This window comes from Adiantum capillus-veneris, chromosome 28, assembly GCF_014529385.1.
Source record: "Adiantum capillus-veneris isolate H3 chromosome 28, ASM1452938v2, whole genome shotgun sequence".
NCBI lineage: Eukaryota > Viridiplantae > Streptophyta > Polypodiopsida > Polypodiales > Pteridaceae > Adiantum > Adiantum capillus-veneris.
The window spans coordinates 111377086-111392954 of NC_140958.1; positions in this window are offsets into that span (position 1 = coordinate 111377086).

Genomic DNA, 15869 nt, shown 5'->3' on the forward strand with positions numbered 1-15869 from the left:
TTTGAAAGTGCATAGCTACATGGCGTAGCTTAGAGGACTCCGTGAAGCCCTCATCTCCAAACGCCGCATCGAATTGCTCGATAAAGGCCAAAACTTTGTCTGTAGCACCGAAGGTGCCATCATAGGTAAGGAAAGAGATGCTCTTCCCTCCCTCTTTGAATTTCTTCAGCTTGGACGACCTCTTCCATGCGGCATAGGATTTCCTATGGCCTCTTCTTTTTGATGGTTCAAAAGTTGCACCATCACTTTCTTCAGAAGATGAAGAATTTGAAGAAGGTGGAGAAGAGGGTGACCTCCTTCTCGCCTTTTTCTTGTCTTGATCTTTGTCGTCTTCACGATAGCTTTCATAAGAGGAAGAGGATGAAGAAGATGGAGAAGAGGGTGTCCTCTTTCTCACCTTTTTCTTCTCTTGCTTTTTATCATCCCTCTTTGAATTATGGCGTGGAGAAGAGTGTGATGGTCTTCTCCGCTTTGGTGGTGATGGAGAGCGTTTAGCCCGCCGTCTTCGTGGAGCCATCTCCGCCGAGGTGGCGGGAGACTCGCTTCTTTCTCGTTCCTTCGGTGGAGGCTCTTGAGTTCTCCTTTGGGAAGGAGATGCATCATCAAGAAGTAAGTTCTTGAGCCCTTCATATGGATTCTCTTCTTCTTCCCGAATCGGAGAGAGACCTCTTTTGGTAGTCTCACAAGGAGGCTTCCTAGGTGTTCTCTCGTCATGGTGATGAGCTTGGAGAATCCCGTGAGCACGGAGCTGCCGTTGCACTTCACTTTGGAGAGATGGATTGCCCATGGCTTGTTGAAGCCTAGAAACAAGATAGTTAACAAGCATTGAAGCATCATTAGTAGCTTGCTCATGAGCAAAATCAAAGTTATCAACATTAATTTCACTCTCTTTACTATTGTCAGCCATTCTAACAACTTTTAGGTGTAAACTTTTTAGGTGTACTTTGGCACTTCAAGCCCTAGTTGCTACTCCTCTTTACCCCTTTAGAAAAAGCACTCAAGCTACTGTACCCGCGGCTCGAATACCATTAATTGCAAGGAATAGAAGAGAGGGTCTTTCGACACCAAAACAGCACCGGATCCTGTCAAGCTTCTAATAGCTCAATAGTGGTTAAGCCGTAGGCAAGCCCCGTAGGACTCCACTATTAAGACCATAGCTCTCGACGGTGATGCCCCGTTAACTGCACAAAGACAGGCGCACTGCAAGGCTGAAAAATCCCTATTCTACTTACTCACAGGCAATTAATAATACCAACCATTTGTAGCTAGCTTGAGGACCTCCCTTCTTGAGCAAGAAAAGAGAAACCTTGAGCTCTGATACCAATGTAACATTTAATGGCCTAAAATCTTATGTGTAGCGGAAATTAGCATGAATATAGTGGGCATTTCATTAGAATAGATTCCTAATGAGAATTACAAGAGTGCTTGGGTGGAGAGAGCAACAAAAATCATAACACCTAGTTAGATAGCATCGACAATACTTTCAAAAGAGAGAGCAATTAAGCTATTGACAACAGTTGAGGACCGGATTTGCATGGAGCCGGTCCCCCCTCCAAAAGGCTTTGTATTATGGTTTCTCCCATCAAGAGAGACATTGTACAATACAATTCTTTGTGTTCCTTCAAGACTAGCTAGTGCAATGAAGATGGAAGCTTCATACACCAAGCAAAACACTTAATCAAACACAACTTGAATTATCCCCGTTCTCAGACCCAAGACCTCACACACCTTCGAAGATGGTGAGAGCTAGCAGGGTATGAGAGTAGATTGAGAAGAAAAAGAAGTATCTTACGAGAAAGATGTACATCTCCTCACATAATCACTCATATTAGCATAGCTTAGCTTAGTAATTAGCTTGGTAGAGAAGATGAGCATGCATTGAAGCTTGGCTCTTGGTTGGATTTGCATCCATATGCCAAGAGAGTGTTGATGTAGGCTTCTATCTCACAAGCTTGGAGTAGGTGATGAGCTCTCCATTAAAGCTTGGGAGGAGATAGAGTATTCTTCCTTCACACATGGTCAAGTGTGAGTGTGTGTGTGTCAATGCCAAGCAAAAATCAGCCCCCCCTCTCTCTTGGGCGAGCCCTAGCTGCTAATTAGGTCTGGCTTTTGCCTCATTGGACCTCCCCAGGTCAAGCCAATAGGAATTAAGCAGCATAAGTGATAGCCTTCTGACATGTGTCCCCCTTTCCCCTTTTGTGAGAGCTTTAGGTAATTAAATAATTAAACTAAACTCTCATTGGACCCCTTTGTCTCCTGGCCAATAGGAATCAGGCAAGCCATGGGGCTCCTGAATGCTCATTGGACCCCTTGGGAGACTGCCCAATAGTCTTCTAGGAGACTTAATTGTCATTGGTTTCTTTTATTAAATGTTTTTAAATTAATTAAACTAGATTTACTCTAGCTTAATTCTCATTGGTCCACTTCAAGGGTCTTCCAATAGGAATTGGGCACACCTTGTGGGCATCTGGCCTAGGGAGCTGACATGTGTCCCTCATTCCCTTTGTGTAAAGGGAGCCTGTGTGTGTGTGTGTGGCTTTCTCTCTCATCCCCTAGCTTTGGGGCTCGCCCCCTCCCATGTAGGGATGTGCAAAGACTTTTTAGGGCACACACTAAGCATCCAATTTTCCCTAGGGTTGACCTTTGGACACAACCTTTGAATTTTGGAACCTTAGCATTTTGGAAGTCTTAATGGGCTGAACCTTAGGGTCTTTTTGGCCCATTGTTTCACATGGATCTTTTGCAGATGGCCCCCCCTTTGGATCCCTATTTTCCCTCCTTTGGATCCCTACTGTGGCCGGTCTGCTAGCTTAACCAATATTCTAGCTTTTTCTCCCTTGGCACTTCCCCACATTAAATGATCAGTTTAATATGAGAAAATCATTTAGGAGAATTAGATATTGATTATTATGACATTACCTCTCTCTTGAAATCATAGTCGTCCTCGACTATGGTGTAAAGAAGATAAAGCATATGCATGAGTCCTTTTCTTTAGCGGGTAGAGGATCCCTATGTTACCCTACGACATCATTCCATAATGGATGACTAGTCCATTTGGCGCTTGAGAGCCTGAGGCTGCCGCAAGCATGTCTGCACATTAGTCCTATCAGTCTTCCATAGTAGAGTGACAAGCTCTACTTGGTGTTCGGGAGACGTCGTCTCCGCAAACTTGATCTAAGCATGCATACTACTTCATTTTTGTGCACAAATAAAGAAAAAGAGAGTCTTATAAGACAAAATTTTTTGTTCATTTTTAACATTTTGTACATTTGCTTACTCTTGGGAAGCATTGTAAGCATTGACAAGGTTTAGGTTATCCTTTAATTGTATGCCTTGCATCCATCTAGCATCTTCAAAAGGATAATTCTTAAACTTAATAAGATATCGTCGGATAGTCTTACCGCCTCTTAATACCTTGTCTTCATGTCGGAGAATGGACTCGGGCTGCAGCACCTCCTCGTGGTCCTCGATCTCCGGTGGATCTTCAATAGTTGGTTCTTGAGGTGGCTCTCCTTTGTAAGGGTTTAATAGGCTCACATGAAAAGCATTGTGTATGAGCCAATGATTGGGCAACTTAAGTTGATAGGCCATCTCATTGATTGGCCTAAGAATCTGGAAGGGACCATAATACCTTTTTGCTAGTTTAGCATAGTACTTTTGGTGGCCCGTAGGATGCTTGCCCGTCGTGTGCGTTAATTGAGCCTTGGGAAACTTTAACAAGACCCAATCATTTTCTTTAAAGGCTTGGGCTCTTCTGTGCTTGTCAGCAGCAGCCTTTTGCCTTTGCTGTGAGATAGAGATAGCATCCTTAATCTTTTGGAAAGATTCTTGTAGGTCTCGGCTATACTCATCTGCAGCGAAGATCTTCCCATGTACCTTAAGTAGCAAGGGACTTTTTGATCTTCCCTCAATTACCTCGAAAGGTGCTTTTCCTATGGAAGTATGTACAGTGTTATTGTAAGCATACTCTACTAAGGGTAAGTACTTCTCCCATTGGGATCTTTGATCTACTTCCGTTACATAGGCTTTTAGTAGATCAAGAATGGTTAGGTTAGCTATTTCACTTTGGCCATCAGTTTGTGGATGATAGGCCGAAGAGAAGTTTAGCCTTGTTCCTAAATTCTCAAAGAGACCCTTCCAGAAATTACTGGTCATTCTAGGATCTCTATCCGACACTATGGACATTGGCAAGCCATGGTACTTGAAAATTTGTGAAATGAAGAGGGTTGCCATTTGATGGGCTTTGATAGTCTTTTTGATAGGTATAAAATGAGCTTGTTTACTGAACTTGTCTACTATCGTCCATATTCCCGTATTCCCATGGATAGACTTAGGCAATCCAAAGATAAAATCCATGGATATGCTCTCCCACGGTGAATTAGGGATTGGCAAGGGTTGAAGCAATCCAAGTTGCTTCCCTCTATCAAATTTTGTCTTTTGACATACCACACATTTGGAAACATACTCGTGTATGTTCACTTTCATGGTAGGCCAATAGAAATATGTTTCAATTCCCTTTAGGGTAGACTGAATCCCTCTATGCCCCGCATATGGGGGAGCATGAGATTCATACATTACTTTCTCACGTAGTGAGTTAGTAACGCATAGTCTATTGCCATAGAGAAGATAACCATCTTGTAAAGTAAATGGTTCTTCTTTCTTCCCTAATGCAAGGGCTGAAATCACATCTCTAAAATCGGGATCAATAGCATACTCATCTATCATTGAAGATAGATCATTGTGAGTTGCTATGGAAACCGCATTCACTCTCGGTCGTCTTGAGAGTGCATCGGCTACTCGATTATGCTTGCCAGCAATGTGAGCAATATGAAAATGAAATTGCGAAAGGAAATTTGCCCACCTCATTTGTTTGTCGGAAAGCTTGGTCTGCGTCATGAAGTACTTAAGACTTTGGTGATCCGTTCGCAGAATGAAAGGAGTCCCCAATAAATAGTGCTTCCATGAGTCTAAGGCATGTAGAACTGCAAGGAGTTCTTTTTCGTATATGCCTAGAGCTTGCTCAACAGGGTCGAGCCTTCGACTCTCATAGCCTATGGCGTGCCCTTCTTGGAGCAGAACAGCCCCAAGGCAATCACCACAAGCATCACATTGGACCTCAAATGGTTTTGAGAGATCCGGTAGTGTAAGCACAGGTTGAGAGATAAGCTTTTCTTTAAGCTTTTCGAAAGCATTGTTCTCTTTAGCAGACCACGTATACCTAACATTTTTCTTTGTTAGGTCATGTAATGGTCCTGCAATTTGTGAGAACTTTTCTATGAAGCGTCTGTAGTATGCACACATACCTATAAAGCTTCTTAGTTCATGAAGATTCCTTGGTTTAGGCCATCCTTTTATTACCTCTAACTTGGATGGATCCATTTGGATTCCATCTTGAGAGATAACGTGACCCAAATATTGAATCTCTTGCAAGAAAAATTCACTTTTCTTTCGATTAACATAAAGTTTATTCTCTCTTAAAACTTGAAATATTACCTGGAGGTGTTGCTTGTGTTCCTCCAATGAATTAGAGTAGATGATAATATCATCAAAGAACACTCCAGTGAAGGTTCGATGAGGCCTGAACAGCTTCTCCATCAAGCGGTTAAATGTGGCTGGTGCATTAGTCAAGCCAAAAGGCATGACAATGTATTCGTAAAGACCAAATGTAGTACGAAATGCGGTCTTTACAATGTCTTGATCAACTATCCTTATTTGATGATAGCCACTTTTTAGGTCAATCCTACTGAAGTAGGTCGATCCTTGTAGCTTATCAAATAGGTCTTCTACCCGTGGAACGGGAAACCTATTCTTGATAGTGATCCTATTTAGTGCTCTATAGTCGACACACATACGATATGTGCCGTCTTTCTTTTGCACTAATAGCACAGGTGAGCAAAATGGAGATGAGCTAGGCCTAACCATGCCCTTCTCAATTAACTCATGCACTTGCCGCATAATCTCCTCTTGTTGAGCTTGAGAAACTCTATAAGGAGGTTTGTTAGGCGGTGAACTTCCTGGAAGAAGTTCAATTGCATGGTCGTCATTACCTCGTTTAGGAGGTAGCTCACAAGGGATGTCGTCAATAAAGACATCTTGAAACCCCTTGAGAAAATTGGATAACTCTAATTCCTTTTGGTTGCTTTTATTTTCTTTTGCTAAAGCATTAGGTTCATTTTGAGAATCTTTAACAAAAATCATGTACACGGAAATAGAGCTCTTTATTGACTTGTTGAAAGCTGGTGTATGTACAATGGGGATGGTGTTACCCATCTCCTTAGCATCTATATACATGTCCTTTTCCCTGAACTTAAAGGAGATTCTCCTTTCAGGAAATTTAACATGGGCAGCCAGGCGGTCAAACCATGGTGCCCCTAGGATTACATCCTCATGCTTGAGAGGAGAGATAAAGAAGTCCTCTTTGTCCACATAGCCTTGGACATGAAGCCTCAATTTCCCGATTAAGGGAGTGACTGAAGCTTCTTGCCCCTTGAAGGCATTGTCTGCGGGTAGGATATCTCCCATCTCGTAGGATTGTATGCCTAGCTTGGTGGCTAACTCCATAGATATGAAATTGTGAGTAGAACCAGGGTCAAAGAGAATAAAAGCATCATGTTCTCTTACCTTTCCCCAAGCATGGCATAGAGGAGATCCTTTGTGGTGAGTTTGGTGAATCTCCTCCTCTTGGATTTCAACCAAAGAAGCTCTAGGAGGATCTTGGCGGTTGTTCTTTTGGGGACAAGCGCGGTACGCATGCCCTTGTTCGCCGCACTTGAAACACCGGTTATCTTTACGATAACGCTCAAGCTCTTCAGGAGAGAGTTTATTCTTTCCTTTGTAAACTCCCTTCTCTTTAGCTTTGTTGGAAGTGCCCTTAGGAGACTTTTGGACATTATCCTTCCCCTTAGGCTCATTGGAACCCTTGTTTTCCGGGGGCTTATTATTTCTTTTACCCCCCGTTTGGAAATTGATTCGCGAGGCCACCATAGTATGGTGTATTACCGCCGATATGGTACGTGGCCTTTGGGAGTTGACATACTCCGCCATTTCTTCGGTTAAGCCCGCACAAAATTGTTGCTTTTGCTCTCCAAAATCCAACTTTTTGAAGACAGTGGCTTTGAGTTGTAGGTCCCAAAACTTGTCTACATATTTTTGGATGGATTCATTGGGAGAGAGCTTTAAGCTTCGCCATTCGGTGAGTACTTTATCTTTGGCATCGGTGGCCAAAAACTGCTTCATAATGGAAGCTCTTAAAGCCTTCCATGTTCGTGGAGCTTCCATAAGACTAGTTCTCTTTTTATTGTGCACAAATTTAAATGTATGCATGCTTAGAATCATGTTTGTGATGAGAACGTCTCCCAAACACCAAGTAGAATTTGTCACTCTACTTGAAACAATGAAATGGACTAAAGAGCAGACATGTTTGCGGCAGCTATGTCTCCCAAGCACCAAATAGATTAGTCACCCATCTTGGAATGATGTCATAGGGATAAAAGGGATCCTCTACCCGCTAAGAAACATTGACTAATGACTAAGGCTTGATCTCTTCTACCTCATAGTCGAAGACGACTATGATTTCAAGAGAGAGGTAATGTCATAAAAATCTAATATCTAACCAACCCAAATGATTTTCTCATATTAAACTGATCATTTAATGTGGGAGAATAGACATAAACAAGGGTTAGAATATAGACATGTGCTTACATATCTATCTCAGCATAGGCCAATGGTAAAGGGGTCCAAATGAGAGATGGTCTATCAAAGAGAAAGGCTAGCCAATGGAGCTTAAAATACCTTAGGGTTAGCTTCATTAAAGACCTCCAAAGGTTAGTGTTAAAAGTCCTTTGACCTTAGGTAAGCTAGGGCTGAGCTTGAGGTGGGAACTCGGTCCAAGCTTGACGTGCTTGTCATGCTTGATGACTAAGGTACTTGAGGTGCTTGTCGTGCTTGATGACTAAGGTGCTTGAGGTGCTTGTTGTGCTTGTTGGACTAAGATGCTTGAGGTGCTTGTTGTGCTTGCGGACTATGGAGCTTGAGGTGCTTTGTCATGCTTGTTGACTACGGTGCTTGAGGGTAAGGTGTTCAAAAAGTCAAATCCCATCCCTACAAGAGAGGGGGCAAGCCCTAAAGCTAGGGGCATGAGAGAGAACACACACATCCTCACACACAAGGCAAGCTTGATACAAAGAAAGCAATTAGGACACTTGTCAAGCTCCTCCTCATGTTTCCCTCATGGTATGCGTAAAGCTTATTGGTTGGCCTCCCAAGAGGTCAAATGATAAATTAGTTAATTTAATTAATTGTTTTTACATTTATCAAGTCCTCTCTCTCAAGAGTTCTACTAAACCCCGAGCTAATTTTATCGAGCAAAGAAAAAAGTGAGCAAGTCTCTTTAAAAGTTCACAAAGGGAAGTGTGTATTTCATCTTAAGTCTCACAAACCTTAACACAATTCAACAACATTACTAAAAGAAAAAAAAAAAGGCAAAAAAGAAAAAGATAACGGATAGGATCCTACACATGGTGCTACTTTAATAAGCTAAATAGTTCTTGTACACTCAAACTTGACAATCCCCAAACCCTCTAGCTCTTCACACTTTGCAAACCCCTCAGTTTCATGTGCCTTTGAGCTTGCAAGTAGTGATAGGGAAAGGAGATGGCTCAACTATGATGGCTACGGATCTGTCACAAGAAGATTTAGAAGTTTTCTCATGTAGGAAAACAGAGTCTTTTTTAGTGTTTTCCATACAATGCATAACATCATTTTGCTCGAGAGGCATCGCCATACCTAACTAGGTACAATTGGGGGCAAGGACCATCGAGCCGACTATCCTCTGTCCCCGATCATACGTAGCTAAGTATGCAGTGCCTCCCTCAGAAGCTCATGATGTTGAGGTAAGTCACAATCTAGGAATTATTGTGAGAATTTTTCCAAAACTTCTTGTATCCATGTTTAAAGTTTTGAGCGAAAGAGCTTCTAAAATTTATTCATACTCAAATGAATGGTCAACAAAGTAAAAGCACAAGATCAAAATTTGCGAAAAGGAATTGTCCCTAGCACTCCGCGCCGGCGCGTGGTGCTTGAGACAACTTTGTTTAGATTTTTAAAACTTTTAAATAGAAATAGAAAGAGAGTGGTGAAAATGTTTCATTCTTCAATGAATTTATCTTGAGAGATGCTACACACTTATTCTTTCAAAAGAAACATTAAACATGGGAAATATACATATCACCTTCCAATGCACACATTTTGCTGCATACATATTCTATATATTATCTTTCAATGCACACATTTTGTCGCACTCATATTTTATTCTTGCAAGGCAATTGAAGTGATGGGTCAATTGTTAACGGTGTTTTGTGTGTGTGTGTGTGTGTGTGTGTTTTTTTTTTTTTTGTTGAGGGGGGGGGTGGGGGGGGGGGGGGGGGGGGGGGCGGTTGTGTGTGTGCGCGTGTGTGGGTTGGATGATCTTTTAAGAAAGGAAGAGACAAAGAGCAAAGGAAAGAGGGTGGGTAGGACCGTTTCAAGTGTTGAAGACTCTATTTTCTAGACAATAGATACACAACTTGTATAAAAAGAGAGTAAGGAAGCCAAAAAAAAAAAAAACACCACCTAATATAGTTCTTATAGATGTCTACATCAATATATATATATATATATATATTTGGAGGGTAGTTGAACTTTGAAATTGAATACGAAAGATGCCGCCGGGGTTCGAGCGTAGGTCCTTATTCACCCACACATCCACCTTGACCACTAGCCTATGAATCCATTGGCAATGTCCACATCAATATTGCCTCCTATGATCCATTATTTTCATGTGTGTGTGTGTATGAGAATGAGTGAGAGAGAGAGAGAGAGAGAGAGAGAGAGAATTTTTCTATGATATTGTCAAAATAGTTGTATGAGTCATAATAGCTTTACCCAAGTTGTGTAATTATTATGTTGCAATATTATAGTTAATGTTGCTCGAACTTTTGGTTCGCTCGAAAATTCTTGCTCGATGTTTGGAAATCCTCTCTCTCAAAAGGAGAATGAGGACACTTGTCCCAAGACTACCCTTGTTGCTTGTTATGCATCTGCATGTGATTGGCCAAGTAGGGGTCCAATGAACTTCAAGCATGAGCTACAAGGGGGGGTCGACCAAAGCAAGAAGGGGGCCTGCTTGGGGGTATACTCTCCCACACACACTATCACACACTCTCATTGTGTAAAGTGCAAAGTTCAAGGGCTCCATTTGCTTCTCCAAGCTAGTGGAGAAGTTGAGAGCCTACACCAACACTCTTGGTTATGGAATGCAAATCCAACCAAGAGCCATGCTTCAATGCTTAAGCTTTCCATCTTCTTCATCTTCATTACTATGCTATTATGTATGCTAGCAAGAAGAGTGATGATAAGTGAGGAAATATTTTTTTCTCCTATGGAATGTTTCTTCTTTTTCTTCCCTACCCTCATTCCCCGCTAGCTCTCTCCACCTTCGAAGGTGTTTAGGCCTTGGCATTGAGGCTTGGGATAGTTAATGCTTTTTACAAAGTTATGTTATGCTCGTGATGCATGAAGGTCACAAGGAACACAAAGATTGTATTGTACCAAGTCTCTCTTGATGGGAGAATCTATAATACAAATGCCTATTGGAGGGGGACCGGTTTCACATAAATCCGGTCCTCAACTGTTGTCATGTTCTCTAACCTGTCTCTCTTGCAAAAGTATTGTTCATGCCAAGTTCATTAAGTACTATGTTTATGTTGCTACCATCAATTATGTTCACCCTCTATGCTCTCAAAGTAATCTCACAAAATAATTTTTCTAAGCTTCCTAATTCCGCTACTCTCAAAGTTCATAGGCCATTTCTATTACAATATGCCTTTATGTATAAATGGAGCCCACACAATTGGCATAAATGTTGTATTCTTTCTGGTCTACGACCAAAAGATGAATGAATACAAGCCTTTTTTTTTGGGTTCAAATTGTCATTACGTTGTTAATTTAATTATAGTTTAGGGTATTGTCTTTAAGTTTAAGTTTTCATTATATTATTGAAGTTGGTTTAAGTGACATTTACATCATTGTATTTATATGATTTGACAATTTCAGCTTGTGCAAACTTTACCGTTGGTTTTATTTATGCTCATTAGGGCCAAAAACGACTAGAAAAGGGTTGTTTGTTAATCTAAGGATTAAGGAATAGTCCAATAGTCATTTGACACGTATACAAAAGTATGGCACTCTTGTCTCCTCTAAGTTTGATTTTGGTGGTCCTATTTTGACGGAGAGCGGCTAAATGTCTTGAGCATAAGGCCTTCAACAGCTGTGGAATGCAGCCTGTGGTGGAGAGTCTAAGTGGGACGTTCAAAGCAATGCATAAAGGGACTGAAGATGCTATGTATAATGACAGGCCACTTTCTTTTTTCAAAACAATGGATTTGTTTGTCTATTTTGCAGAATACAAGGTTCCATCACAAGAAGGTGCATATGGAGAACTACATCAGTTACCCGTTTCCACCATAAGTTCACTTGACTGGGAAGCTCCTGATGCATGTACTATATCAAGCGTTCTTGCCTATACATGTCTTTGTGGCATGTTTCAAAACAATGGACTTGCAGAGGACAAAGATGATGTGGCTTAATAGAAGATTTTCTATGGCTGAACTGGATAATGTACTTGGAGACAGATGGAGTATCAAAAAACTTTCCATATTGGCGATAAGATTAGTTGTAGAGTAAGCCCAAATTCTATGTCTATCTCATATCAACTATGTCGTCAACCATTAGTTCTGGCCTATGACTATAGGAGATGGTGAAGCAAATTAGGTATTTGGGTTCCTCTCGACTCTGAGGAAAATTGTCCAGTGTTTGAAATAAAGGTCACAGTCCATCCACGCACTGAGCATAGAAGCCTTATAGTAACAACAAATTGGAGGCTACAGGATGTTAGAGAATCTCTTGAGTTTCTTGATGAAACATCTCCTGAGTATAGATTCAAAGTGGATGGAATTGTGGTGAGCACAAGTATGGAGAGTTCAACCTCTTGCATCACACGCCTTCCCCCAAAAAGAGTTGTATTTGAGCCACTTGCAAGGACTTGAAAAAAAAAGTTCAATATTGTAATCATTGCATTTTGCAAATATATTGGTCTTTTCTATACACCTTATTGTGATCATTATTTATGTTGTTTTAAATTGACATTACACAATGATATACATTTAAGAATTGAATCGTTGGTATTAAGTATTTGAAGTACAAAATTATGAACCACCAAAGGGTATATGTTCATATGAACAAAACTGTACATAACTTTTGTGGAGTAATCAATCATGAAACTCCACTTTTCTTTTTGCCTGAGAGGATTCTGCATCCTCAGAGACCCTTTCTCTTTTGTGTTCAGGAGGGGGAGAAGCCAGTTCAGGAGGGGGTGGTGGTGACTTGGGCTCCTCAGGGGTTGGTACGGGGGACTTGGCAGGGGTTGGTGCTTTGGGCTCTTGATGAGTGGTTGGCTTGGGTGACTTGGCAACCTTCTTTGGCAACATGAATGGTAGCTTGAAAGGTGAGCTAGGTGCCTCTCCCTTACTATTCTTAGCTAAACGACGCTTTTGAACCTTGAATTTCAATGGTGACTAGAATGGATGGCCCTTTGTATCTACTTTTCTTTTTGCAGGGCTCTTCTTCTTGGTGGGGCTCTTCCTCTTGGCATGGCTCTTCTTTGTAAAACTCTTCTTTGTAAGGCTTTTCTTTGTAGGACTCTTCTTTGGATGGTTTTTCTTTGTATGGATCTTCTTTGCAAGACTATTCTTCTTGTGATCCCTTTTCTTTGCATCCAAACCCTTGGTGGATTTACCTTTCTTTGGTGGAAAAGGATACTCTTCTTCATTTATAGTTGGTACAATAGGAGAGTTTGGATCATTTGGGTGTATTGATCTTTCCAAAACCATATAAACAACCTTCTCTCTCACCCAAGTGACCCAAGACTTTGGATATTCCTTGCAATTGCAACAAATAGAAAAAGAAAATAAAGGACATGAGTACATACATAAGAAGTCAAAACAAATCAATGGAACATGAGATACACACTTACAGTGAGTGTAGTCATCTTGCACCTTGACTCAAGATATCTCCATGCATTAACAAGCACCCTCTATCCACTAGATGTTGAGTCTGTTTGTAAAGGCACTTTTTGATTGTAGTACTTGAAACCTTATATATTGTAATCATTATTTGTGGTACTCAGGTGACCAACGATAAGTGTGGCAGCAGTGCAAGAAGACATCAATCAAAAAGCTACTAATAGAAAACAATGGGCCATCAAGCATACATCTTACTTTATACTTACAATTTACTTCTCCCATGGATACTTGACAATGAATTCATAAATATAATATCTTTCTCCAAAAGATTGAAGATAATAAGACTCCAATCTCCTACAAAAAAATAACAATTAGCTAGGAATACCATAGAATATTATACATTGTTAGGATTTAAAAGTTACCCTTCAACATAGGGGTATAATATGTAATTGCAGGTCAGCATGTCAAAACCTTCAAAAAAACTTGAAATTCTTCCTTGTTAAATAGACACTATGTCACTAGAGGATCAAATATGGAAATTTGCATAGCTACAGCCTCTGGAAGATCTCTCATAAGACACCTGAAGTCAAAGAGAAAACATCCCCCAATGAGGCCCTTGTAGGCACACATGCATTAATTAGCAAAGAAGCAACACATACCTGAGACAGATAAAGAGCACAATATTCCCAAGCTCAATGTTGGGGTTTACAAGCATACTTGGGTCTTGAGGGAATATGTCAAGGTACACCTCATTATCCCCACACATGGAGACATCTACAACCATTTGGCTTGTCACTTTTTCATAAAGGAGAGAGTTGGATGCTCTTAAAATTTCTGCTTGCTCTATAAGGATAGCATCCTCTGACATCATGTCTTGCTCCCTCTCAACCTCCTTGCTTGATTTGATATCCTGGGCCTTTCTTGTCTCATACTGATATGTAACATCTTCAATGACAACCCCTGAATTCTTCTGCTGCTTGGAAGGGGGAATATTTAAAATTTGGAAGGCCCTAAGATCCTCACTAGGAATAATCTCAAGAGCCTTATCAAACTTGTACCTCAGCCTTGACACAAGCACAAAATCTTTGCTCATCAGTGTGACCCTGTGAGCAAATGCAACTGCAATGTAGCTATCATTCATAAATTCAATAAGGGAATCCTAAGCAGCCTCTTGAAGGCACATCAAAGCTTGAGATTGCCACCTTATTGAAACAAAGGTTTTGATATTCAACATGCTCACAAGTCTATCTGATATTTCTTTGACAAATCTCATGAAGGGTAGCTTTGGAATAAGAAGACAAGTAGACTTTTGTGCTTTTCTTATCTCCCTTAGAGATTTGACTTGATAATTCAATCTCTTCCTAGCAGTAGCCCTCTAGCGAGGTTGTGTAGGTGGTTTCTCTTCTTTCTTCCCAACCAATTCCTCCTGGTTGTCATCATCATCTTTCTTTGAATATTTTGGAGCTTGGTAAAATTTTCTTGTTGTTTGCTTCCTTGCCATTTGATGGTTGGAAAGTGCCTTGTCCTTTGCCACGAAATTAGTCAAAGCAAAGCCCGCCGAAAGTTCAAGGGACTCCTAAAATATCCCAAACAATACGATAAGAGTACCTACCACAGTTTGGAAGAGCACGCTATCGCGTCGTGAGGGAGATTGAAAAAATACCGTAGGACGTGATAGGACGTCCTCCCACAGTCTCGAAGTGCCTCCTATCACGTCGTGAGGAAACAATAAGAAATACCGCAGGAAGCGATAGGCGGTCCTCCCACAATCTGGATATGCTCGCAATCGCGTCGTGAGGATTCGAACTTGAACAAATATAGCAAGAAGCGATAAGAGTGCCTCCCATAGTTTGGAAGTGCTCGCTATTGTGCCGCTCAGGCAGGCTAGGTGAAATATCATGAAAGAGCACGTGGATCGATGAGGAAAATGCAACATAAGATTAAAGCAGATGCGGAGGATGCTAAGTATGCAACGACGCGAACGTGTTGTTTAGGGGAGATGAAAAATGAACACGTGACATGAGCTTTTTATACATCCGACCATTGGTACAGTGTCCGTTGAAATTTTGCCATGTGGCACGTATGCATGAGTGACACGTGTTGATAACGATCATCTTTCGACTCCTTATATAAACTTGATCTTGTATTTTTTGGCGTGTTATTTTTAGTTTGTGTCGCACGACACGAGAATCCTATCAACTTAAGCTTTCAAGCTCTCTAGATCTCTCACTTTAACTCTATTTTAGAGATCTCTTCCCTTATCCATCACGCTTGTCCTACACAACGCGAGGGTGGGTGCTTACAAAGCTTGCCTCAGTGCACTATCGCTTCGTTCGGTTTTACCTACACGATGTGATAACCGTAGCCAGCAGAGTGTGGCTCGTGCCTCTATCACTCCGTTTGGGCTTTGCTTCCACGGCCTAAGCAGTGCATTGCACGAAGAGATAGGAGTTTATAGCAGGATCTTGGTCGTGGCTCTATTGCACCTTTTTGGTCTTGCTTCCTTCCAACTCTTTTCAACTGAATCATGAGTTAAGGTCGTGAAGAGATTTTAGAAGAGAGCCCAAGTGAGAAGCTCTTGGTTACTGTCATGGATGGTGGTGACATGGAAGTGTACACCAAGGCATATGAAATATTCAATCCTTTCTTTGATCTTGCAGTGATGCTAGACAAATTGAAGGAGTTTTTGTCAGAAGAATTTAGAGAGTTTGAAGAGGCAATTGAGAGTAAGTGTTTGGTTTTGGATGGTAAGACTTATTGCCATCTGACTGAAGTTAGTACCAACTCAATTAAGAAAGGCAAAGTAACAAG